Raw genomic sequence first — 25,080 nt, 5'->3', positions numbered from 1 at the left:
ATCACCGCAGCCTGCAGGTCCTAGAATGATTTACAGAACACCAGTCCCGCCTTGTTCACCTTCCGCTGCAGTCATTGGTCCCATCAAACTCAACCTTGCCCTTGGTGGGCCAACTCCAGGAGCAAGGGAGTCATTTATTCTCAGTGCCTTTTCAGCAAGGGGGCCAGCTGTGATGATGGCTTTTGTGGTGTTGATGAGCCAGCCTGAGACCCCTCAAGCCCCAGATTTACACAGTTTCATACTAACCCAAAAGAAAAGCATTGAGAGGAGCACATGCGCAAATTCGTCCAGTGATTACGCTGAGGGAGTCTTCCTTCCAGTCGCCTCCCCTGCCTCACTCCTTAACTAGGTTGCAACGTGAGCACATTTCCCCATCACCCTGCTATCCTCTAAGATAGCTAATTTGCAGTGCATTGGAAAATGGAGCCTGGTCTCTCCATTATTGCTCCCAAAGGCCTGGCCCTGGTGCACACAGCCCCGTCAGATGCAGAAGAATCTCTCACTGCCAGCTCTATTTGTCTTGGTTGCTTGGGATCCCTCCCCCACACGCCCCTTTCTCCCTTTGGGTTACAAAGCCTTGGATTAAGCAAAAGGAAGAGGGGTCTCAAGGGTCACCGCACATGAACCTTAGCAGAGCTCATCGCCCTCCAGCGTTCAATCCCCATCCCTTCCCTTGCTGCAGCTGGCCATTAACACAAGGTCAAAGAGCAGCTCTGACAAAGAAGGCTGGTGCTCATAGCGTAATATACTCTGTCCCCGAAGCAAGGCCACTAACAGACAAGGGGCTAGAAAAAAGGACTAATAGGGCTGAAAGTAAGAGAAGGACAATTTAGAGTTGACTATCAAGAAGAATTTCCCAACAGAGAAGTCTATTAGACTGAGAAACAATCACCCAGTATGGATGCCCATTTATAGATAAAGCACTGGAGAATGCAGTGGATAATCCCACGCTGGTAGGAGTTGGGACCAGATGACTCCATATGTCTTTCATCACTAACTCTGATTCTAAGGATCCAATGATTATTCCTCAGAAAACTCTCTCTCCCCTTCTCTCCCTCCCCCTTCAACACCGATTGTTGGATCCTCCTTTTTTCTTAGCCCATCCTCTGTGGTAGGTGGACTAGGAGGGAGGGTAATGAATCCTGCTGCAGACATGAAAGTAATAAGTGTTGCTAGGGACACTAGGGCAGAAGCTGAACATGGCTAGAAGAAGGATATTCATTCCCATTTAGCACATCAGGTCCAATTTACTTCTTGTGTAAGTACCATTCCTGTGCTTTATTACCCCTGTACTAGTGCCATGTGCTTTGGGACCGTGTAGCACTGTGAAATTAGTTTTACCAACAAAGTAAAGATTCGGCTTGGATGACTTGCCGGGCACTGTAGCTTTACACATAAATTCTAAGACAATGCACATTTTAATGCACTCCCGTTACTAGAGGGTTCACTCAGATTTAAGAAAGAAATATTATAGGTCATGTTTTTCCCATTATTATTCCCATCAACTGGGCAGATTCTATTTTCTCATCGCATTTGTCCATTAAAATGTGGTTGACATGCTCCCTCCCCTGTCTATCCCATCACTCCGCCTCACTTAGGCTGATATTCCTTCCAATTAAACCTAAGTGAACAATCCAATGAATTGGGGTGAGTCTGTTGAGCTATTTATTGAAGAATCCACCTTTACACCTTCAGCCACAAGTCCCAGTAAAACCAAAAGGGATAATTTGCTGCATTAGTCGAGTCGGAGCTGTAGATACCGTTTAGCTGGATTTACGGTTTGACTTATCTTTGTCTGCAAGTAAATATTCCTGCCTTTGGTGCTCAAGTTTGAATGTTAAGCTGCCTATGTGATAAGCAAAACCAAGCTGCCCTATAAAACTCATATCGCCAAATGCAGTTGATTGGACCGGTGTTGCTCAGTGCCGTTTACTTCAGTCGGAGGCGAACAGACTGCAGAAGGGGAAAGCTCAATGAAGTCCAGAGAAGGCTGATGTGGAATAACATTGTTTGTCCCTCGTGAGGTAACGCTGGCACAAATTCAGAGGTGTTCAGGCTCCGGAGCGGTCTCTTACCACGCGCCTGTACGGTGTCTAGCAGAAGGGGGTTGTGATCTTGGCTGAGGCATCTAGGTACTCTCATAAAACAAGTCAATACTATGAACTACTGTAAGCTGGGAGACTAACTCAGCTGGGGGGGGGGGGGAGCTACCATGGTAGTTAGCAAGGTCTTTTCCTTGAGAGACATTGTTTATAATACGAGAGTAGAGTAAGTTAACTTAAACTGAAACAGAAATGGGAAGGTTTCTGAGTTTAGGGTTGAATCCAGTCCTAAGGGCCTATCTGTGGCGCCCAGCTTCCCAACTGCATCCTCCCATCTCTGTCTCCCAAACAGCCCTTGTCTTGAACACTGGTTCAAGGAACAGTGAAAGTTGAACTCTGGTTCACCCTACTCCACAGGGCAGCATGGAGTGGCCTGGCACCATGTCACAGCTACGTACCTGGAAAGAGCTGTGTAAGGTCCTTCTTGTTAGCTACAGAGAGTGAGACAACGTGATGCAGGTGCTTTCCCACGCTGGTATATGAACATATATGAATTGAATCCTTTTCCTGGCACTCGGCAACACTGAAAGAGCAGCATGTAAGAGGCGAGAACATGCTGTAACATACCTACCTTGCCGTCTAGACAACTCAGCTGAGTTACACCACCGAGCTAGTGTTGCTTTGGATACCCCCAGCACATGGGCAAGAATTTTCTGTAAAACAGGGTAACTGCCCAAGTAATCGGATGCTGTGACACACCTGCAAGATTTACAAGAGAGAAATTGCACTAGTTTATCAGAGCTCAGAACATATCCATGATGTCCAATGTCCAAATGGTATCTGAGTCTATGCAAACTCAACTGCCATTGTCCAAGGGTTCATCTGTCTTCTCAACTCCCTCCCCTGAAGCTACTGAAAAAATCAGATTTAGCCATATGAATGACAAGACAGACAAGCCAGAGTAGCAGGGAAAGGGCCCCTTCTAACGAGAAGGGATCTAGAGTAGAGAGGGCTTGGAAGAGGGAGGAAAGCAGATATTACTCTTCACTTCCTTGGTTCTCCACTTTTCCCACTTTATACATGACTTTAGTGCCTTGTTGACAGGTAGAGGATTCACAGCCCTGGAGACAGAGGGTCTCTATGTATGCGCAGAGCAGATACAATAAGGACATTAGCAGAGCAAGTGTCTTCTACCCCAACCCAACAAAATGCTTCAGCCCTGAGCCAGAGGAACCAGACTCCAGGGCCGTTTAGTTCAGACTCCGCTCACCTCTCTGCTTGGACTTCCAGTAAGTTTGCCAACGAGCACCTAATGTAACCGTGGATTTTGTGACAGAGACTCTTGTTCAATACTAGACTGTGGCCCACCAAGTAACATCACATAAGCCACCCTCTTTCCAGATGAAGGCACCGTCTGCCATTCCCTTTGAAATTCCATCTTCTGTGTTGTGAGCACGGTGTGCGCCCTGAATGTAGCGCAGCATTGTCCTTGAGTTCAGGGGCATCATGGACAGTCCAGTCCAGTCTTCCAGAGCTGGTAGAATAGCGGCTTTGGCACAATGTCTCAAAGCCGGAAGGGGTTAAAACACGGGAAGAGTGGAGAGACGTAGATAACTCTGCCCATCTTTCCCCTACCCCACCCCCAAACAAACGGGTGGCCAGCGCTAGGAAATGTCTGGTAATGCCAACAATAGCGAAAATGACAAGAAGCTGAATCACAATAGGAAGGATTAGAAGCATGAAGGGCTGACTAAGCAGTGCACTTAGTCTATGCCAGACACTGACCGGGTGGGAAATCAATACACATCAGATGTACCCATTTCTTATAATGATCCCATCTGTGCTAATAAACTACAGTTTAGGTTGTGTCAGCAATGCTCATCTAAACTGTCTTCAGACGCTTCCAACTCAGCTCTGAAACATCCATTCTGAGACGGATCTTGGAACACCAGGTCTCCAGGCTGCTGAGTCAGCCAGAATCCCTCCTGGGGACTCACAAAGGAGACATGGCAGAGCAGAAGCTGCATCATGCTTGGAGGGGATTCACTACATTCCCTAATACAAGCTCTGTTGGCTGTTGCAGAACAGAGGGTGGGGCCATGACCCTGCTTTCACCCGACCTCTTTCTGCTCCCTTTTAGGCCTTTAGCAGTCAGAGGAGGGCATGTACTCTCCAGTGAACTCCAGGCAAGCCCTGTTATGAGGTGGGTGGTCTGTCAGGAGAGGAAAAGTCATTTGCAAACTTATTTCCTTGACCGGGCTCTTTCATCCATCCTTTCAGAAGTGTAGACACAAATAGTCCTCACAATGGATGACCCAATCAGATGGACTCCTGCTGACTTCATTAATAAAGGAGTTCATTAGAGCAGCTGCCTAAAGAGAGTAAGTGGCAAAGCAATGTGGTAGGACCTGCTCCTTTAAGCTGGCAGAAGTCTCCTGGATTTCCGGGGTGGGTGTATTCTACATGCAAAAGCCACCTTGTTCTATGGGTGTGTCTTGACTGCAAAAAAAGGTGTATTCTTAACTCGGGTTAGCTAAACAACAGGGAAGACCCAGCAACCCAGCTTTTAACTCAGGTTAGCAGCTCAAGTCCAACCCCAGGCTCCTGTTATAGACCTTAACTTTAGCTGCTAACCAGATGTGCCATTAGCTAAACACGAGTTAAGAGACCACCTTTTATGTGCCGTGAAGAAAGATTTCTGTGTGAGACTAGGCTAAGCTGACATCACCCTAGATTAATCTCTAACCTCCCTGAAGAGAGGAAGCTCTACTTGTGGGGGGTTAAAGGAGAGCTATTGATAGGAGCTATTGGTGGACAGAAGTGAAAGTTACCACTGGCTAGAACAGAATTCCATCACTTGGGGCTCTGCATTCTGTAGCAGGGGATACCAGATTCACCAGCCAGGTCAACAGAAAGGTAAATACCAAGCCTGTAGGGTTGTCTTATTTGTATCCCCTACAGACAAGTGGGGACACTGTGTTACCTTTTTCCCCAGAAACAAATAGGTTTTCAAAGGTCTTTTTGAATAGTTCTGGTAGATAGCCCAGTCTGGATAATTAATTCCTCATGAATAAAGCATTCGTGGTAACTTCCACCTCTCTGGCATTCCATGCAGCCTTCCAGCACAATAGCTAAACTTCTTTGCCTCGTGGATTGATGTTACAGTGCCTGGTTTAAATGGACTGATTTGATCACAGTCTATAAATACCTACATGGGGAAGAAATATTTGTTAATGGGCTCTTCAATTTGATAGACAAAGATCTAATGGCTGGAAGTTAAAGCTAGACAAATTCAGACCGGCAATAAGGTGTAAAGTTTTAACAGTGAGGGTAATTAGCTATTGGAACAATTTACCAAGGGCCATGGGAGATTCACCATCACTGGCAATTTTTAAATCAAGATTAGATTGGTGTTTTGAACAATATGCGCAGTAGTTCTAAAGGAATTCTTCTGAGGAAGTTCTCTGGCCTGTGTGACACAGGAGGTCAGATTAGATCATCACAAGGGTCCTTTCTGGCCTTGGACTCTATGAACCTATGACTTTGGTTTCGATACCCATGATCCTAAACAGGACCACAGGGTTTCTGATGGACTTAAATCGGTTTTCTAATCCACAGTGAGGGAACCGCACATTACCATGTGTGTTGTCCTTAAATGCGTTGTTTAGTAGCAAAAGGAATTTGACAAATGATGGGGAGAGCGAGGGTGTTCAAATTCTGTACACTTTTGTGAAAAAACAAAAACCACATTCCAGCATTTTAAATATCAGAAAATATACTAGAGCACTCTCTTCATTCTGTCCTAAATTATTGTTATTGGGGGTTAGTGAACTTATGCGCTGTGCCCACCCAGAAGTGGCTGCATTTCTGAAGGCCTGATTCTGCCACCTTTACTCATGTTTAGTAGTACCTTGCTATCCCCAAACTCAGTAGACTACGGATATAGTAACTACTCAGCATAAATACAATGGCAGAATCAAGCCAAAATTAACTTCCCCCTTTCCCCCTCCATGGGAATTATCTTGTTTTTAAAAAAAAAAATCTAAGACAACCAGAAAGTTTAGATTATGTAGAGATAGGAAAATGCAGGTATTAGACACACAAAGTTGTCTGTGGTACCAGGCTGCTGGGATTTTAAATATAACACTTCATATTTCAGAGACTCTTGCGCATCATCTTTTTGCTTTTCCTTTCTTCCTATCCTGGGATGGCCTTTACATTTTTGGGAAAGAGTTGCTGGTCAGAGAGAGGGAGTTGCCCTGGGTCAAGAAATCCCAGATCCAGGAACTTGGCTTATGCTTTGTCTTGCAGAAACATGTGGAGTCCCATTGCTAACTGCTATGTAATCTGCTCACATCTGTGGCTGACAAATAACAACAAAGTAAGAATGTTCCGTTGAAAGGGCTGTAGGTGACAGATTTGGTGCAGGGATATTTTAGTTGTTTGACTGTGTATTTTTATTTTGAAATACACTTAAGGCAGCTGGAGCTGGCAATCTGCCACCAAGATTTTTTCAATTGTTTCTTTGCTTGTTTTTTGGTGGGGCGGTAGGTTTGTGTTTTTTGTTATTGCCCCTTACGTGTATGTTCACAGTCCCAGTTTTCCATCAGCTCTGCCTTTTGGCACTAGCCACTCACATTACAACAGTGTACTCGTTAGTATAGTCTTGTACCCTTCTCCCCAAATGGCTTCCAGTGGACGTTTTCCTCATTGGTGGACCATTTAGATGTCCTAATTTTGGCAGCTGTGCGACTCCAGAGGTGGTGATCTCTGTGATGTCGCTGAACACCTCATCTTCGGTTGCTGCAAAGCAGCGTAGCGTCATTGAAGTCAATGGGCCTCCTCTCTTCAGACTCCGAAATCAGTGGAGCTAGGTTGACTTACACCCAGTGAAGATCTGGCCCCAAAAATTCAGAACCTCCCTAGTCCCTTTGAACTGACTTTAAGGGAGATGCACTGACTGATGCCACAGGTCACTGGTCCATCATGTTCTTGGAAGAAATTCTATTCTCAGCTCCACCAATTCATTCTCAGGTCTGTGCCAGTTTCTACTGTCATAGACTCTTGTGGAGGCCGCTGATGGTGACAGAAAGCTCACAGCAAAACAATCACCATGTCTCCTCTGCGGGGAGACCTGTTGGGGTGCAAGAAGATGGGCAGCACTGGCTGGGGTAGGGCCATGGCTGCAGCAACAATGCACTGTTGACAAGGCTCTCATGGAGTCCCGATTGAAATTTAAAGCTGCACCCCCTTAGCGTACTATAACCATAAGGGAAGACACGCTGTGGCAACCAGGTGACTATCCCCCTGAGATGTCGGGGGAGTAGCTGGCACAAGGATGTGTGATTTATAATTCTTTATGTTAGCTTGGGTGAATCTAGTTCATGGAATACTCTGCAGTAACGATCCCAACCACCCTCCTCGTACAGTCCTGATACAGCAAGGTTTGGAGCCATTACTAGAGGCTACTGGGGTCATTTTTTTAGCAAAACCAAAGAGGCCAGTGTCATACAGAGCAGTAACACACAACCAACATGTAATGTGTCAGTGTCATACATGTCATGTGTCATCATGCAGAGGGGGCAGAAGAAAAAGGTTAATTGTTAAGCCACATGGCCGAGTGCCGATTTATACAGTGGCACAGGTCCAGACCTCTTCATGCAAAGGGAGTTTCTTAGAAACACACGCAGAGGTTTCCTAGGATTCGTTAAGTGTTTGCTGTTCAGAATGGTTAAACACCTGAGAATAGCAGGGTCATGAATTCTCTCTAGCCAGAATCTAAATTGAGCAACCCAGCTTCCCCATGCGTCTGCAGCTGCCGTATGGTTGTCAGGCCTCTTGCCTAGCTTTCAGTCAGCAAGTACTACAGATTTGGATTTTCATAGGAATAGCCTGGATTTTGAGGGGGCTGCTGCCCCACAAACAAGCAGCCAGGAAATTAAGGCCCTGATTTTTAAAAGGCCCTGACTGACCTCAGCCTCTGATTTTGCTCATCAAAATAATTGTGGTTCTTTATAATGGTCCTATTTTATAACACGGTCCTGATTGGTTACCTGACCTGCATGCGCGTCTAGGCTCGGAGCTATTAAACGCCCACTGAATTATTTGCAGGTGCAGATTCTGAGAGCTGTTTTCTGAGAGCTCTTAAAAGCCTCCTAGAGGCAGTGCAACTCTGTGACTTGTTCACATTTGCATTACGAGGTGAAGATACAATATCACCGCATGATGAGTACAGAGAGCAATATGGTAAAGATGGCAACTCCACCACAGGCTGCTGGCCTGTGTCTGTTCCTCATTAAAGCAACGCACTCATCCCGAGACTGATGTTCTGAGTAGTGCAAGGCAAAGGGTTTTGTGCAAAAATATATACACGCACAAATTTGGGTCAACCACAACAATTCAACTGTTCCCCCTCCTCCAATCTCCTGGTGTTTCAGACCTGCACCCAAACCAAATACTCAGTTATTCGCACAGTATTAGTCCTGAGCCCCGTTCATCCTAATTTTTAAGAAGGATCAGGAAAACAGCGGGGCAGATTCCTAAACCAAGGGCACTGCTACACTCCTGCAGGATGTGCTTACCGCTCTGCCTGAGCCGCTTCAGAGCGATTGCCTTCAGCTCAGACAGAATCTGGCAGAGTCTGTCATGCACAGACACATTAAAGCATGTTATTCAGTGGAAACTTGCTAATGAGCACAAGGCTGTCATGGAGCAAATGAATGGCATTGTCGGTTGGTTGCTAGGGGACTTTATTGTTAGAGGTGGAGTAGGATGGGGCTATTATCCTTACATCAGTAAGGGTCTGAACTGGGAAGCAGAGCACAGGAAAAGAGGGGAAAGGAGGAGAACCGTGAGGGTGCCGCATGGAGCGGAACTGGGGAAGACTGAAAGGGGAGCTTCTGTAATGCTGGAGTGGAAGCTCGGCTAGAGACCAGACCGAGGGGGGTCTAGGAAGCAAGGGTCTCTTGGAAGGGTGCAGTACTGCAGGTCTGAGGTGGGGAGCTGAGTACAGTGAAGAGACAGAAAAGCAGAATTCAGATGTTGCTGCAGCACCGGTGCAAGCTGGGAACCAGCTGGTAGGAGACTAGAAAGCAGGGGAATGCTTGCACAGCTGCAGCCAGAGCATAGGAGGAGAGGCTAAAGAAGGGTGACTCTCCTAATGCAGGCGCAACCTAGAAAGCAGAGCAAAGCAGGTTACAGCAAGGTACCTGTAGTAAAGGCAGGGACAGCACTGTAGAACAGGCCTGATCAGACGCCTGAGCCAGTGATGTACTGTATTCATCTCTCTACTCTCCCCTTCTGTCTCTCCTTTGCATTTCATTGCTATCAGCCTTTTTCTCCATCTAACTTCCTTGCTCCAGTGAAAGAGTCATATTATCCTGGTTTTAATTCATTCAAGAGGAGCCGCTGTTACAAAGTTACACACAGTTAAAGTTTTTTCTGAGATTTAATCGAAATCTGCTGTGCTGTAGTTTGAGCCTATTGCCTCTTGTCCTACCCTAAGTGGCAAGAGAGAACAATTTTTGTCCATCTTTTTCTATGGCAGCCTTTCAAGCATTTGAAGACCGCTGTCATGTCCCCCTTAATCTCCTCTTTTCCAAACTAAACATACCCAGTTCCTTCAGCCTTTGAGCACATGGCTTGCGTTCCATCCCTTTGATTATCTTCGTCATTCACATCTGGATCCTCTCCAGTTTCTCTACATCCTTTCTATACAGTGGTGACCAAAACTGGACACAGTACTCCACCTGAGGCCTAACCAGCGCCGAGCAGAGCACTACTATCGCCTCCCATGATTTGCATGCTCTATACCTCTGTTAATGCAACCCCAAATTGCATTTGCTTCTTTTGCAACAGTATTGCATTGGAGTGGGGCAGGGTATGACCAAGTGTTCAGAGATCACGGTCAGGTCCAAACAATCGTAAGATTGGTCTTAAAAATCCGGGTTTTTTTAAAAAATGAATTATGGGGAGGGATGGTTATTTGCATCTTCAGTGTCTGCTTGGGACAGGTTTTCAAGCTGTTCTCTGCCACCAGGAGAGGTAGAAACTCGCCTTTCATTTTTGTGAAAGCTGAGATTCTCACATAGGCACATGCCTCCAGGGGCTGGGGCTTTTGGAAAAAACAGCAAATATGGTGAGACTCACAATATGATTATGAGAGCTGGCACTGGGCTAGCATAAAACAGATCTGGATTCTGCACATGGATTTGCACAGATTCCCTAAGTGGCCTTGGACAAGCCGCTATTTAGTCTGTGTCTCAGGTCCCCGTCTGTACACTGGGGGCTATTAATACTTCCCTACCTCCTTTTGGGAGGATAAATACATTAATGTCTATGGGGTGCACCAAAGGCTGCAATAGACAAGGCAAACAAAAGCGACCTTTCACCCCTGTGGAGATAGAGTAAATTCACTGCTAATCTGCTTTTCAGGAGAGGATCCCAAACCCCAGTGCTCAGCCAAGACATTCATGCTAAGGTCAGGGTTTGCCTCGGGGAGCCCTGGGCCCAGCAGTAACCATTTCACACATTCATTGATTTAATAGCTCTGATCATCCCTAACTAAACACCACTTTTGTTTCTTATTTGTCAAGGTCTAGACTTGATCCAATTATTCAACCTAGTCGGACTGCTGCCTTACCATTCTTGTTTGGCAAAAGAGTGCGAAACTGGGCTTTTCCCACGCCTTAATACAGCACATTATCTGTCCCAGCAGGACATTCCCTCCTCACCCTGCCATACAGCATTGCTGCATATTCCAAATCCTTTGCCTCATTTTAGGAAGCAGAGAGGTTTGAGTCAGATTAAAAGGACAAATCCCTTACTGTAGCCTTTAGAGTAACAGCCGTGTTAGTCTGTATTCAAGAAGAAAAGGAGTACTTGTGGCACCTTAGAGACTAACCAATTTACTTGAGCATGAGCTTTCATGAGCTACAGCTCACTTCGTCGAATGCATACTGTGGAAACTGCAGAAGACATTATACACACAGAGACCATGAAACAATACCTCCTCCCACCCCACTCTCCTGCTGGTAATAGCTTATCCAAAGTGATCACTCTCCTTACAATGTGTACGATAATCAAGTTGGGCCATTTCCAGCATAAATCCAAGTTTAACCAGAACGTCTGGGGGGGAGGGAGGAGGGTAGGAAAAAACAAGGGGAAATAGGCTACCTTGCATAATGACTTAGCCACTCCCAGTCTCTATTTAAGCCTAAATTAATAGTATCCAATTTGCAATGAATTCCAATTCAGCAGTTTCCTCGCTGGAGTCTGGATTTGAAGTTTTTTTGTTTTAAGATAGCGACCTTCATGTCTATAATTGCGTGACCAGAGAGATTGAAGTGTTCTCCGACTGGTTTATGAAGGTTATAATTCTTGACATCTGATTTGTGTCCATTTATTCTTTTACGTAGAGACTGTCCAGTTTGACCAATGTACATGGCAGAGGGGCATTGCTGGCACATGATGGCATATATCACATTGGTGGCTGTGCAGGTGAACGAGCCTCTGATAGTGTGGCTGATGTTATTAGGCCCTGTGATGGTGTCCCCTGAATAGATATATGGGCACAGTTGGCAACGGGCTTTGTTGCAAGGATAGGTTCCTGGGTTAGTGGTTCTGTTGTGTGGTATGTGGTTGTTGGCGAGTATTTGCTTCAGGTTGGGGGGCTGTCTGTAGGCAAGGACTGGCCTGTCTCCCAAGATTTGAGAGAGCGTTGGGTCATCCTTCAGGATAGGTTGTAGATCCTTAATAATGTATTGGAGGGGTTTTAGTTGGGGGCTGAAGGTGACGGCTAGTGGCGTTCTGTTATTTTCTTTGTTAGGCCTGTCCTGTAGTAGGTGACTTCTGGGAACTCTTCTGGCTCTATCAATCTGTTTCTTCACTTCCGCAAGTGGGTATTGTAGTTGTAAGAATGCTTGATAGAGATCTTGTAGGTGTTTGTCTCTGTCTGAGGGGTTGGAGCAAATGCGGTTGTATCGCAGAACTTGGCTGTAGACGATGAATCGTGTGGTGTGGTCAGGGTGAAAGCTGGAGGCATGTAGGTAGAAATAGTGGTCAGTAGGTTTCCGGTATAGGGTGGTGTTTATGTGACCATTGTTTATTAGCACTGTGTCCAGGAAGTGGATCTCTTGTATGGACTGGACCAGGCTGAGGTTGATGGTGGGATGGAAATTGTTGAAATCATGGTGGAATTCCTCAAGGGCTTCTTTTCCATGGGTCTATCAAGCATTCTTACAACTACAGTACCCACCTGCAGAAGTGAAGAAACAGATTGATAGAGCCAGAAGAGTTCCCAGAAGTCACCTACTACAGGACAGGCCTAACAAAGAAAATAACAGAACGCCACTAGCCGTCACCTTCAGCCCCCAACTAAAACCCCTCCAACACATTATTAAGGATCTACAACCTATCCTGAAGGATGACCCAACGCTCTCACAAATCTTGGGAGACAGGCCAGTCCTTGCTTACAGACAGCCCCCCAACCTGAAGCAAATACTCGCCAACAACCACATACTACACAACAGAACCACTAACCCAGGAACCTATCCTTGCAACAAAGCCCGTTGCCAACTGTGCCCACATATCTATTCAGGGGACACCATCACAGGGCCTAATAACATCAGCCACACTATCAGAGGCTCATTCACCTGCACATCCACCAATGTGATATATGCCATCATGCGCCAGCAATGCCCCTCTGCCATGTACATTGGTCAAACTGGACAGTCTCTACGTAAAAGAATAAATGGACACAAATCAGATGTCAAGAATTATAACCTTCATAAACCAGTCGGAGAACACTTCAATCTCTCTGGTCACGCAATTATAGACATGAAGGTCGCTATCTTAAAACAAAAAAAACTTCAAATCCAGACTCCAGCGAGAAACTGCTGAATTGGAATTCATTTGCAAATTGGATACTATTAATTTAGGCTTAAATAGAGACTGGGAGTGGCTTAGTCATTATGCAAGGTAACCTATTTCCCCTTGTTTTTTCCTACCCCCCTCCCCGGACGTTCTGGTTAAACTTGGATTTATGCTGGAAATGGCCCACCTTGATTATCATGCACATTGTAGGGAGAGTGGTCACTTTGGATAAGCTATTACCAGCAGGAGAGTGGGGTGGGAGGAGGTATTGTTTCATGGTCTCTGTGTATATAATGTCTTCTGCAGTTTCCACAGTATGCATCCGATGAAGTGAGCTATAGCTCACGAAAGCTTATGCTCAAATAAATTGGTTAGTCTCTAAGGTGCCACAAGTACTCCTTTTCTTTCTACTGTAGCCTTGAGAGAGCCAGAATTGACACACTAGAGCTGCCTGGGTGCTACACAACTGTATTATGCTTCTCAGTGCAACCACCGCATGTTTGCCTCCCGTTTGTTCTCAGAGGCAGAGCACTTTCTCATGAGTATTTTGTGCCCCAGAACAATGTGAATGGTTTCTTTGGTGCAGCCTCGCCAGCTTCCTTGCCACTCACATGGCATCTGGCAAAGGTCCCTTCAGCAGCACAGGGTGTGATTTCAGACATATATGGAATTTTATGTTCCATTGGTAGAGTATATGCAGCTGCATAGGGTTGTGGGCATTTGCCGGGCCCAGCTGGCACCAGACATTTAGAAAGGGATAGATAATGAGGCAATAGGATATTTTCTGTCTTTATATAAATCCATGGTACGCCCACATCTTGAATGCTGCGTGCAGATGTGGTCGCCCCATCTCAAAAAATATATATTGGTATAGGAAAAGGTTCAGAAAAGGGCAACAGAAATTATTAGGGGTATAGAACGGCTTCCGTATGGAGGAGAGATTAATAAGACTGGGACTTTTCAGCTTGGAAAAGAAGCAACTAAGGTGGGATATGATAGAGGTCTAGAAAATCATGACTGGCATGGAGAAAGTAAAAAAGGAAGTGTTATTTTCTCCTTCTCATAATACAAGAACAAGGGGTCACCAAATGAAATGAATAGGTAGCAGATTTAAAACAAACACAAGAAAGTATTTTTTTATGCAACGCATGGTCAACCTCTGGAACTCTTTGCCAGAGGGTGTTGTGAAGGCCAGTACTATAATGGGGTTCAAAAGGGAGCTAGATAGATTCATGGAAGATAGCCATTGTTGGACCTATTAACCAGGATGGGCAGGAATGGTGTCCCTAGCCTCTGTTTGCCAGAAGCTGGGATTGGGTGACAGGGTATGGATCACTTGATGATAACCTGTCTGTTCATTCCCTTTGGGGCACCTGAGGACAGGATACGGGGCTTGGTGGACCTTTGGTCTGACCCAGTATGGCCGGTCCTATGTTCTTATGAATCCATGGTGGGATGCATTTGGGCATGCCTGGTGTTGTACATTCAGTGGTACAGAAGGGATTCGTTTGTAAGGTACACCTTACACTGCGTGTTTAACGGCATACCAACCACTCTGTGTCTGGTGGCAGAAGGGATGTATATCTGGGCATCCTGGCCGGGAGTGTTCAGCAGCACAGGATTGTACGTTTGGGCACAGCTTGTGCAATGCAGATGGTGGCACATGTGCACATAACAAGTCAGAACAAATGTATGGAACTCTGACTTTCCTTCAGGTTTTGTTAGCAAACCTTCAGAGGATTTTACACCCAACCACTTTGTCTCCTGGTGTTTCCAAATATCAGAACACATCCTCAGGTGGCGTAAATAAGCATAGTTTCACTGAAGTCAGTGGAACTGTGGTTGGTGATGTACTAACAGCCGAGGATCTGGCCCCAGATTTCTGTTGGGGGTTGGGTGCATGAAGGATCCTCCCATTCTCACCCCATCTGTTGGAAAGTTGACAAGAATTCAAGGAGTAGTGGGGATAGGTGGGCTGAAGACAGGATCCATTAAGTGAGAGTTCTCTTGTGCCCTATTCTTTGGTTGCTACTCTGCAAGTGCAAAACACATCCAGGCTGTGCTAGCCTTCTGTCAGTGCCATCACAGACCGCAGCTGAGCTTACAGGTCTATGGTGGAATAAGTGAAGTTCCCACAAAAACAAAAAAAAGTAGAGTTAAGACTATAAGAATCACACTGGGATTGTCTAAAAACCCACAGTTGTGGATTGGTCCTGTTTTGAGCAGGGGGTTGGACAAGATGACCTTCTGAGGTCCCTTCCAACCCTGATATTCTATGATGATTCTATGAAGTTTCAGCCACAATACGTTCTCCAGATAAGCTCCCTGGATTCTCAACTTCAGTTTAAACCGAAGATCCAAGCCCACCCAGCTTGTTTTGCCAGCAACGGTCAGAATGGGTTGGGGTGAATGGTTCAGAGAGAACAGATTGGTCCTGCAACCCCTTCTCCACCTCCTTTTAGGCTGAACCATCTTTGTTGTCTTGGTTGAGCAAAAATATAAATAAATAAATAGATGGAAAAGAAACAAAGCACAAACTCCATGGGCTGAAGCCAACGAAATATCAGCTTTTCATTGTTCAGTCTGAATTTCCCTCTTTTGAGGATTTAAGTCACGTGTAGCGTTTCTTTAACCCCTTCACTGCTGGCTTCCGTTCTCGCTCCTGTGCAATGTGGTGGTTTCGCTTGGAAGGGCCAGAAATATACATGCTCCAGAAATCACATGCCTGGTAGATAAGGCAGCCCCGTGTGATCAGTGTCACTTTGGGATTCTAATAGCTCTTTTTAAAGTGTAGGTCAGCACTCCCCCTCTGTAAGCTTGCTTTCTGGACCCAAGCATTTTGAAAATTAAGATGATTTAGAGCAACATTTCCCAAATTTTGAAACTTGACTCCCCTCTTCCGGAAACTGAAATCAATTGCAAGCCCATCCTCACACTTCAGCCCCCATCCCCCCCGCATGTTGTAAAAGACCTTGTCGTCTTATCGTGGAATCCAGACAAAAAACGTTATTCAAGCAAAGTTAAGGCTGACAGAGCTGAGCAAATAATTGGTTTTTCAGTTTGATGCCAAATCACACGGTTTGACATTTCTGAGAAAAAACCTGGATTTGTTTATTTGTTTGCATTTTGTTTTGGTTGAAAGTATTTGCCAAATTCAACCCAAATTCATGAATAGCTTCAGTGCCCCCCGAAGTGTGTTTTCAGCTAATTCGTCACCAAAAATATTTCCTGAAGCTCTGACTGAGCACACATATCGACAGCTTCAAGAGAAAACTCCTCAAAGGATCATTGTCATTAGTAAAAACCAACTATCTAAGAAGACAGGAAATACGTTAAAGTTAAACTTATAAGAAACCCCAATATTTTATAGTATACAAATTCACAGTTAAGGTGCCCAAACTACCTTCAGGCCGCTCATGTGATGACACCCTAAAGACATCAGAAGCTCATTATCTTGTCCATCCATAACAAGAGTTTCATCCATTTCTAATTTCCCCATACTGTTACTCACACCTTCTTGTCAACTGTTTGAAACGGGCCACCCTCATTAGCACTACAAAAGTGATTTTTCCTCCCTTGGTATCCTACTGTTAATTTAATTGTCTTGTTAGCACTGACCCCCCACTTGGTAAGGCAACTCTCATCTTTTCATGTACACACACACACACGTATGTGTATGTGTATACCTGCTACTGTATTTTCCACTCCATGCATCCGATGAAGTGGGTTCTAGCCCACGAAAGCTTATGCCCAAATAAATTTGTTAGACTCTAAGGTGCCATGAGGACTCCTCGTTGTTTTTGCTGATACAGACTAACACGGCTGCCCCTCTGAAACCCATCTCATCATTCACATTCTAGAATGCCTCGCTCTTCATCATACAGAGGTTCTGCCAGCTTCAGTCTTGACAGCCATAGAGAGCCAACAGGAAAGAACATCTGAAGCCTCATGCACTCTCAGCGTCTGCTGATGTTTTCAGAGAGAGACACAAACAAGTTGAGCTACTAACTGGCCATTTTCAAGCACAAATGCAGACTTTGTGCACAGAGTTACAGTAATTGCATATATAAAATGTATGCACACATTTATATACACATTTCCAGGCTCCTGATGTCTTGAAAAGAGGCCTATAAAGTAAAATTACTACATTTCCAAGGGAATCTTGTCTGTTTTAACTGCTTTCAAGAGCCCCCTAACTGTATAGTATAATGTTTACTTGGTGGAATAAATGCACAATTTAGGCGGATTTAGCATATTATTTCTGACAAGCCAAAAGTGTAGCAGCAACTCCTCCAGAGATGCCATACTGTGCGCTGCTATGGCTTTGTGTGTGTGTGTGTGTGTGTGTCTGTCTCTCTCTCTGCCTGCTAAGCACGTTATTCCACATGAGTATTTTTTTTTGCACTGAAAATAAATACTTCAATGGTGTAAATAAATAAATAAATCATCTCCCATGCCACCTGAGAACCCCATTAGGGTGTACAGTGTATCCCCAGTCGCTCTCGACTACCTCCCCATCTGCTTAGGTATTTATAATGCTCCCATCAGAGCACTAACGAGGCACCAAATTACGGAAAGAGTGCAATACAATCTCAGGAAGGCTTCTGCTCTCTACTGCAAGCTGAGCTGCTCTTCGGGAGTTCTTAGGGGAGGGTGGTGATCCCTTTTCTTACTCCTTAGTTTTCAACCCACTTTACTTTCCAGCTTCCTCTGGCCCTTATCCCTAGTAAGTTCTAGGTTGTTCTTCAGCCCTGCCATTGTGAGAAATAGGCCTTTGTGGAAAGAGGGGCCAAATTGCATGCTCTTAGCAACAACAAATGAGCGTGTGCCATCTTTCCTCACAACCAACACCACATCCGTGTGTGAAAGCTAAGCCAACACAGTCAACCGTACAACAAACTAGCATGTGCAGCAAGCAATATTACAAGAATAAACCATTCTGCCATATCCCACATTTTAACACGAGCGTCATTCCTGTGAGTCAAGATTTTTTTTTCCTTTGCAGCAAGAGCCAAAGTCTCTTTATTTTGTAGGAAGCTTTAATTAGACATGGCTGATCTTTCCATCACCTGGTGCTGTTCCACCAAATCTGTAAAAACTCTTCTGTGTCCGTAATTACTGTGTGTCTTGTGTTTAAATGTTCTGTCGCTGATCTGCAGAATTCAACAAAATCCTCGTCGCAAGGCGTGAAATATTATTGGACAAAGCAGTGAAGCACACAACAGTAGCCATTTTTCAGCCCTTCCAGTCTGCACAAAATAAATCCAATGTGTGTGATCTGCATTCAGCTTCCCAGGGTAACTTGAAATTGTATCATCAAATATCATAACGTATTTATTAACTGCTCTTTTTGTGAGCAAGAGATGTCTTCCTTTTGACAAATCACCAGGTTTTTACCACCACCATCTACAATGTGTGGTGTGAACTGCTGCTTAGGGACTCTATAAAAGCAGCCCTTATTTGGGCAAAATACCCAGTTAAAGTCAATGAGGAGGAGGATTGCTAAGGACTGCAGCATGGAGGAAGGAAGGAGAGTCTTGTGGTTAAAGCTCTTAACTGGGACTCAGGAGACCTGGATTTGCTTCTTGGTTCTGCAACAGCCTTCCTGTCATGTCCTTAGGAAAGTCAGTTCTTCTCTCAGTTCCCCATAAATGACGTGAGGATAATAATATTTCCCTAATTCGCCGAGGCGGGGGGGTGGGGTGAGGTTGTGAAGACAAATTCAATGTTCATGATGCCTTCAGATATTACAATGATACAACTATTGAGGCGGGTGAAGGAGAGTTTTACATTAACGGCACTGGATGCTCTATTGCCTCCACTCCCTCCAATTCTATGCCCATGAGAAGGCCCAGCAAGGACTTTTTATTGGAAACAAAGGAAACCATGGTCTGATGAACCACTGATATTTTCCAGGCCTGACACTGCTTTGTGCTAACTCCATTCTCCCTTTGCAAATAAGCTACTCTCAGCTCAAACTCCTGTCCTGATAGACTACGTAGGCCAGAGACACTCTTGGCCTAGCCGACAGAGATGATTGTTGCAAACATAGAATTGAGCTGACAGTACTATTTAACCATTGGCTCACATGTGGAGCGATTCAGCTCATGGGGCACTTCATGAGGCATTGCCCCTCCAGGATGCATAGTCGCTCCCTGGCCCATGGGAAGAGAGCACAGGCTGCACCATCCCATATCCCAGTAAAGCCTTCTCCACTTTCTGTACATGGATAGATCCCAGAGGCACATGTGAAAGCTCCTGCATGCCTCCGTGCAGGGATTGCACTTGTCCCTAGCCCTTGCATGGGAAACGCTGGACAGTAAAAGGCAACTTCAGCTCTCCAATCCCTCCCCAAATTTCCCACAAACCTTCACTGCCTCCCCCCCGCATCTCAATCTGTCCCATGTTGACGAACACCAGGCTGATTTTATCATTTCCTTTCTCTCTGAGGGGTTTTAAATTGAAGGAACCGCTACTCCCCCAAGTCAAGTTATTTGGCTATTTTTTTGTACAATCAGGTATGCTGGTTGATTTTTGGATTATTAGCAAAATGACAAGGGAAAAGACTGCAATCACGAAATGCCATCGCAACGACTCTTGCCATTTTGATAAGGCATCCCAGCCGGGCATCAGATCTTCCTTATCCTGTAACATCTTTGAGAGGAAATTCTCTAGCAGATAAGTTTCTTTAGGAATGGAGGCCCACCAGAATGACATAGTAAATGATACCTGTCAATCAAAGCCATGTCTACAAGGAATTAATTGGCTCAAAGTACTCTGAGGCAGCTACACAGGAACCAGCCTCCTGCAGCAAAGACTCAGAAGTCAGGCCAGACAAAGCGAGATGGGATGCGTGGGTCAAGTCTTTCAGGTATATTTGAACAGCCACAGAAGGCTCAAGTTGCTCCTTCAGCTTCCAGGCCACTCTGCAGTTGATCACATTGGGTGATATAAAAATATGACATGAGGAGTCTGACAGAGTGGGGCTGCTCCAGTGACAGTCTGTCTTGTGCAGGAACTAATGAGCGGTTTCAGCTAGAATAATAGCAGACAGATCTTCACCCACTAAATAGTCAACCCAAATGTTTTCTGAAGGTATGGAAAAGTTTGGATCATTTTTTTCTCCCGCATTACTTTAATTTGTACGTCTCTTCTCGTTTCTGGGTTCTGAGCTGGACTGAAGCCAAAATGCTGAAATACCACGAGAAGGCTCATTGCAGAGTATTTCTGGCCTGTTTGCATGACATTTCTAACCCAGGTTTGCAGACCCAAGAGATCCAGATGCAACTGGGATAACTGACATTTTGGTTCATATCCAAGCCTTCTGAGGTTTGCCCATCACTAGTTTTGGGTTATGCCAACCGTGTGGTAAGATGTTGGAATAGAACAGAGCTGTGAAATTAGCTTATTTCATCACACACGGTATCTATGATGGACATACAATGTGAGTAGCAAATGGAAACCCCAGCTGATAGTTAATTGGTCAGGGTACCTGCTGTACAGGGAAAGGAGAATTGGACTCTTGGTAGCATGGCCCCGTTAGCAGCAGCTCGTCTTTCTAAATGGAAAGGTGAATGACTGCATGAAACAGGCCTATCTCATGCCAGTTTCAGGTGGGCGTAAAAAACCCAGGTCTGACAATTGTCCTCCCACCAAACTCTAGGACTCCTGTACTTGATTGACACTAGAGCTCAGATCTCCTTAGCTAAAGTTTTCCTTCCCATGCCAGCTAAAGATAAACCACTCCACTGGATCGGATCTTTTGAAATGGCGTCTCTGCCATGGATGATCTGATTTTTTTTTAAAAATGGGCAAGAATTGTTTTGCTTAGGGGTAAAGAAACTAAAGTTGCTACCCAACACTACCCAAGAGTTTAAAAACAAAAGCAGAGGTCCCATGTCCTTATTCAGATCCTGGGACCTCTGACCCAGCCAGTGAGGGGCCAAAAGGTTGAACCCAACAGGACTAGTTACACCTATGATCGCACCTGCTTGCCTTCCAGAGTTGGAGAAGGTTGCCTTGGGACAAAGAAAATGAGCCGGAGTAGGGATTTCACTTGGCTAGCTCTGTTGATAGTGAGCCTTTGTAACTCGTCAGACTTCATCATCAAGCAGGCTGCATTTTCTAGAGCAAGATCGGTTTGTTTATTTCTCTCCTGTGTCGGGGTTGAAGTGGCTTCTCTTACTGTCATGGCAATGCTAGAATGCCATGTGGATGAATCATCTGCCTCGAGCTCCCATGCCAGACCCTCGTCCTGGAGCACAGCGGCATTCTTTCTACAATTAAGGTTTTGGTTTTATTAATCAGAACAGGCCTTTATCTCAAAGGCCCTGCCAATTTATTTAATTTTTAAACTTTCTCCGGCAGTGTGGAAAGCCACCAGCTCCAAGGGTTAGCAGGCTTGTAGCAGCAGAAATTGAATATGAGAGAGAAATATATATGAGAGAGAGAATCAATCCTCACACACACACACACACACACTGTGCTGAGCCTCCCAGCGCAGAGCTGGTCCTGACTCCAGCTCTGCAGTTTTCCTCTTGGGCTGATCCCAAGACGGGGAGACCTAGTCAGCTTCATCCAGGAAGATCCAAGGGGCTGGAAATCAGCCATTGCCACCTTCCTCCCATTTAGCAAAAGAAGATCAGGTAGAACTGGAGAACAACCCGACATGAAAATGGTGTCATTAACTAAAAGAGGCAGCTCTGCAGTCTGTGTGCAAAACCCCTGTGGGAAAAGGAAATCAGGGGAGTCACTGTCAGTCATCAACCAAAAGCAGGACAAAATTCTTCCATAGTCCAGTTTTGTTCTGGGCCATATAGTTTACGAAAGATGAGGACAGTACTGAACTGCAAGTCTCCAGTGTGTTTCATTTGGAAACTCTTAGAGAGTTCTTAGAGAGCCCCACCCACCGTCAACTACTACAATGGCTATTTATTATTTGGTAAGCCCCGTCAATGTAGCTGCATCCTGGGGTCAGCTCTGCTCTATATAGTGATTTTTTTCAGCTGGGCTTTACCAGTAACATCACTGGTGATGTGCACAACTTTTAAAAAGAATTGCTCCACTGCAGGCTCTCCTCTCTAGGTCTCCCCGTTGATGGTTGCTCCAGTCTGGTGATGGTCTACCTCTTCTTCCTCCGGCCAGGTCACACTTAGTCCCACCCCTTCCCGAGTAATAGAAAGTCCAACAGAAACAAATGTCCAATCTCTCTGTCCAGCCTGCCACCTGTGATTCTGGGCCCAGTGGTCTGTACATCATTCTCTCAGGGGCTTCACCGCACCTTACCAGTGGCCAGTAGGGGAACCCCAGTCTAACCTCTGCCCTGGGTTCCCCAGGATAGGCAGTCAAGGTTCACCCCCAACGGACCCCTTACTGCCACCTCCTGGGACTTCTTCCTCCCAAGCCTTTCCCTGGGCTTTCCCCTCACCCTGCAAGAGCCCTCTTGTTCCCTACACGTCTCTTCACTCCCTTCTACCAGGAGAGTGACCACAAAGTTTCTCCCAGCAGCCCCCTTCCATTCCAAACATACTCTGTTTGTAGCACCACCCAGCCCCTCCTCAACTGGGTTTCACCAGTAATTAGTCTTGACCCATCCTTCAGGTGCAACCCATGGGTGAATTAGCTTCTCTCCACAAAAGGTAGCCAGCCTGTCAAGTGGGGATGTCATGCTGCCTGTATTTTTGGTTCTGTAAGTGGGCTTTGGGGGCAGGGGACAGCGTTATGATTATGACTTTGATCATACCAGAATCTGATCTGTTCGGCTGCAAAATGGGGATTTATCAGCTGCAGCAGGATGATGAAATGCAGGTGCTGCAGCGAGAGACTGTATTTGAAAAAAAAAAAAGAGCAGTGTAATTGAGGGGGAGCGGAGAGGATGAGGGAAAACAGCGGATTGGGTGTCTAATTTCCCTAAGTGCATTCTCAAAAGCGCCTTCCTCTGAACTGGAATCGGAAGGCACCTATCTGGTGCTTCTGCCCTATTATTTTTTAATCTATTGTCTTTTTTCCCTCTCCATTAGGGCAACTCATGGTTAGATCCGTGAAGAACAATATTCAACATCCTTTAGAATTAAAGGATGAAATGGGATGGGAGCGTGTGTGTGTGGTTCCTATGCTCAGGAATTGATTTCTAAAGGGGCATAGGGTGATTGTGTGCATAGGTTTCCATATGTGAGGATTAATCAAGAGGCATATTATGGTATGGTTGTTTGTCTTTGATGACCGATGGCAAAAACGGTTTTATATGACTGGGCCAGGAATCATATGTATGACAGCATGTGTTTTTCCTGTGCTCCAGAATGATTGGAAGAGAATATAGTAGCATGCGTGTGGCTTTTCCTGTTCTCCAGAAGGATTAAGGGGGAAAGATGTGGCAGATATGGTAAAAGGTGGGGGGGAGGTGCTGTACTATCATAGTACGTGTCTGCCTCATATCAAGCCGTCCCAAATAACTGTATTAAGATTTGTTTCATGCCTGCTCAAGGCATTATCCACAGTTGGTGTTTGTGTATGAGAGTTGTTTTTCATTTGTGTGGAAGATATCACGAGAGGCTACTGTATTTGTGCAGAGCAGCTACCAGTGCTGTTTCAGTCAAGTGCCTTTTGTTTATTGCTTAATTTCAGGGATACCAAATAAGGACTATTGTTAATTACACACCAGGGTATTTGTCCATTGATTAAAGAAAACAAGAAGTTAGTATCCAGGCTTGAATCGTGTGAAAAAAATTGATACAATGATCACTATTGAAAAGTCAACGTTTTCCATTAGTTACCTCACAGTAATAACTGAGATAATCACAGATGAACTCTACTTAAAATGGAAAAAAGCTGTGGTAACTGTTAGCTAACACTGATTTAGTTGTTTGGTGTTTTTAATGCCAGCAAATTAGACTGCTGGGTACAGTACATATAACCCTTTGGTCATAGAGAACATGCACATCTTAATCCACATGTGGGCTGCTAAAAGATCACTTTAGAGATCCCACTTCATTTTCATTAATGTCAACGGTTGCGAGCATGAATTCCTAGGAGATATCCTGAAAATGTTCCTCCTTGAAAATAGACCCTAACGATTCTGCTGAGCCAGCTGCCTCTGCTATATTTTGACCCAAGGTAGCTGTTGATTGAGGCTTTATTAAAGTCATTTAAACTCAGGAAGAAATCTGCCCCCTACCCCATAGTCTAGTATCACCCAATTTAATGCACTGGGGAGGTTTTAAGTATTTCTAGGATGCATCCAACATTGGCCGTTGTGAGACATGCTGCCATTGGTCTGTTTCTTATGGTAATTCCTATACGGCAAAGTCATCATTACCTGTAGTATCGGTGGACTGGTATTACATGCTGTTGCAGAAAGTTAAAGAAGAAGTGACAAGAGGCTTTACATGTGGTCTCAGCAGAGTGGTTTTGGTAATCTGGATTATTTTAAGCATTACTCTGTAAAGACATTCAAGACTGACCACGCTTTACCTTTTCGCATCAGCTGTTCAACCTGTTTCTCTGACTGTACCTCAGGAAATTATGTTCTTTGTGGACTTTACTTTTAGCAGCATGATATGTTTGGGGTTTGCCTCATAAACGGAATGACTCAGGAATCAGCAATCTGCTGCAAAACAATGCCTTTAAGATAGAAGATGCATACAGTAAATGAGCCATTCAACTCAAGAGCATAAATGCCAGAGGCTTACTCATGTATCCTAAAATTCTATCCTTTCTGAAGCTTTTTTGTTAATTCCTGCATGCCCAGAGCAATGCAGCCTGCAAACAAGCTCTGGTTTGCCCCTTACGATGTGTTTACAACACCCTAGTTTACAACATCCTGGTGCCCAAGTTAAGCAAAACAGGCCCAGTTTCCAATGTCGTTATGACGTAGATTGAGGAGAGTCATATGGTCATTGCACATCCTCTAAAGTGTCATTAAATGGATGTTGGTATCCTATGGGTTGTGTCATCAAGACTGTTGGCTGTGACAACTGTCTGCTGCAATATTTTGGCCTTTGGGTTACAGCTCTTAGTGTTTCTCAGGATCACTGAGAACTTTGTAGTGATTTCTCCCCATCCTCATTAAAGTGGGCCTTGACTCCCTGTTTCTCAGCAGGGCTTCTTACCATAGAAGCAGTAAGAATTTAAGTTCTATAGGAAGGGAAGATTTTGCTTCCATTGACCA

At 45.0% G+C, this 25,080-nt stretch overlaps 1 protein-coding gene across 3 annotated transcripts in view; it reads left to right on the top strand.

Moving 5' to 3' along the window:
• Nucleotides 1–25,080, top strand: part of GNAO1 (G protein subunit alpha o1) — a 299,015-nt gene that overhangs the window by 212,507 nt on the left and 61,428 nt on the right. The gene's annotated exons all lie outside the window — the stretch shown is intronic.

Source organism: Lepidochelys kempii, chromosome 12 (assembly GCF_965140285.1).
Source record: "Lepidochelys kempii isolate rLepKem1 chromosome 12, rLepKem1.hap1, whole genome shotgun sequence".
NCBI lineage: Eukaryota > Metazoa > Chordata > Testudines > Cheloniidae > Lepidochelys > Lepidochelys kempii.
Note: the sequence above shows the minus strand (reverse complement) of the source record. Positions and strands in the feature narration are given on the sequence as shown.